The sequence below is a fragment of the Adiantum capillus-veneris genome, chromosome 16 (assembly GCF_014529385.1).
Source record: "Adiantum capillus-veneris isolate H3 chromosome 16, ASM1452938v2, whole genome shotgun sequence".
Classification (NCBI taxonomy): Eukaryota; Viridiplantae; Streptophyta; class Polypodiopsida; order Polypodiales; family Pteridaceae; genus Adiantum; species Adiantum capillus-veneris.
This window is the reverse complement of record NC_140946.1, coordinates 55,412,798-55,415,271: the sequence shown is the minus strand read 5'-3', so window position 1 is coordinate 55,415,271 and position 2,474 is coordinate 55,412,798.

The window sequence follows — 2,474 nt, the reverse complement described above, 5'->3', positions numbered from 1 at the left end:
AGTTGTTGGCACGTGCGGATTACATTCCCGTTTCAGATTTTGGTGGTTTTGAGTTTTGTGAGCATTGCCTTTATGGTCGACATGCTCGGTCTTCTCATAAGAAAAGTGTTCCACACAGATCTTTGGAAAAGCTAGCTTTGGTGCATAGTGATGTATGTGGGCCGATGCCCAATGCTTCTCTTGGAGGTGCTATGTACTTTGTTACGTTCATTGATGATGCTAGTAGGAAGGTATGGGCATACCCCATTCGTAAGAAGGATATGGTGTTTGATATATTTAAGCAATGGTTGGCTCTTGTTGAGAACCAATCAGGTTGTAAGTTGAAGTGCTTACGTACGGACAATGGGGGTGAATTTATGTCTCATGCTTTCACAACATTATGTGTTGAGAAGGGTATACGGCGCGAGCTTAGTGCTCCCTATACACCTCCTCAAAATGGTGTGGCAGAGCGCATGAACAGGACTATACAGGAAAAAGTCCGTAGTATGCTTTCTATGGCTGGTTTGTCAAATGGATTTTGGGCTGAAGCTGTTGCCACTTCTGTGCATTTGATAAATCGTTCACCTAGTGTTCCTTTGGGCTTCAAAGTGCCTGAAGAGGTATGGACAGGTTTGCCACCTTCGTATGGTCACCTTCGTGTTTTTGGCTGTGAAGCTTATGTACATGTACCTAAGGCAAAACGCAGCAAATTGGATCCAAAGAGCAAGAGATGTATCTTCTTGGGTTATGGTAGCTCTGGTGAGATGGGTTATCGATTGTGGGATCCTATTGACAGGAAGATTGTGCGCAGCCATGATGTTGTTTTTCATGAGGACTCTATGTATAGAGCATCACCGCGAACGGTTGAGGTTCGGCATGTGATATTTGAGGAGGATGGACATCGGTATGATGGTCCCATGGCTGCTCGTGGGCAGCCCATTGACCCTAAAGTGGGAGATCAGCCCTTGTTGGGAGATCATGTAGATGTGGGAAAGCCAGATCAGCCCTTGTTGGGAGATCATGTAGATGTGGGACAGCCAGATGCACCTCCTGCACAGTCTTTGAGGCGTTCAGAGCGGCGTGCAAGACAGCCTCATCGTTTTGTGCCTTCTATGGATTATGTATTGTTGACTGATTGCGGGGAGCCATCATGTTATGATGAGGCCATGTCTAGTGTTGACAAGCTCAAGTGGGAGCAGGCTATGCAGTCAGAGATGGATTCGTTGATCCAAAATGAAACGTGGGAGCTTACTCCTTTGCCAAAGGGTAAGAAGGCACTACCATGCAAGTGGGTTTACAAGATAAAACTGTGTTCAATGGATGCAAATCCTAGGTACAAAGCAAGGCTTGTGGCTAAAGGATTCAAGCAACAGAAGGGCATTGATTTTGACGAGATCTTCTCCCCAGTGGTGAAGATGTCTACTTTGCGTATGTTGTTTGCTTTGGTAGCTACAGAAGACATGGAGTTGAAGCAAATGGATGTAAAGACAGCTTTCTTACATCCGGACTTGCACGAGGATTTGTACATGGAGCAACCAAGTGGGTTTGTTATTCATGGTTCAAAGAAGATGGTATGCCGGCTTCTTAAGACCTTGTATGGGCTGAAGCAATCATCTCGTGAATGGTATCGTAAATTTGATGCATTCATGAGTTCATTGGGCTATGTACGCAGTTATGAGGACCCATGCCTCTATACTCGCAAGGCTGCAGATGGTAGTCTTATTGTTTTGGTTTTGTATGTGGATGACATGCTGATCGCAGGGAAGTGTATTTCTGATGTGGATGCCTTGAAACATAGGCTACATGAGACCTTTTCCATGAAGGATCTTGGGGATGCCAGTCATATTTTGGGTATGCGGATCACTCGTGATCGTTCTCGCAAGATGCTCTTTCTTAGTCAGAAAGAGTACATTGACAGGGTGCTTGAGCGTTTTCATATGGAAGGGGGGAAGGCCATTAGTACCCCGTTGCCTCCATATGTAAAACTCAACCATGATGACTGCCCTCAGACAGATTTGGAGACTACAGAGATGTCTCAGATTCCCTATGCGTCAGCTGTTGGTTCCTTGATGTATGCCATGGTGGCTACGCGTCCAGATCTTGCTCGTGCAGTTGGTGTGGTTAGCAGGTACATGTCTAACCCGGGCAAGCGTCATTGGGATGCAGTGAGAGGTATTCTCAGATACTTGAGAGGGACTTCAGAGTTGTCCCTATGTTATGGTGAGAAGGATATGTCTGTTTGCGGATATACAGATTCAGACTATGCAGGGTCAGTGGACTCGAGGAAGTCTACTAGCGGCTATGTGTTCACAGTTGCAGGTGGACCGGTTTCGTGGGCATCACGTTTACAGCCATGCGTTGCTTTGAGCACTACAGAGGCTGAATATATGGCTGCCACTGAGGCTGCCAAGGAGGCCGTATGGCTCTCACGACTAGTGGGAGATCTTGGTATGGCTTGTGATGCTCCGATTCTACATTGTGATAGCCAGAGTGCC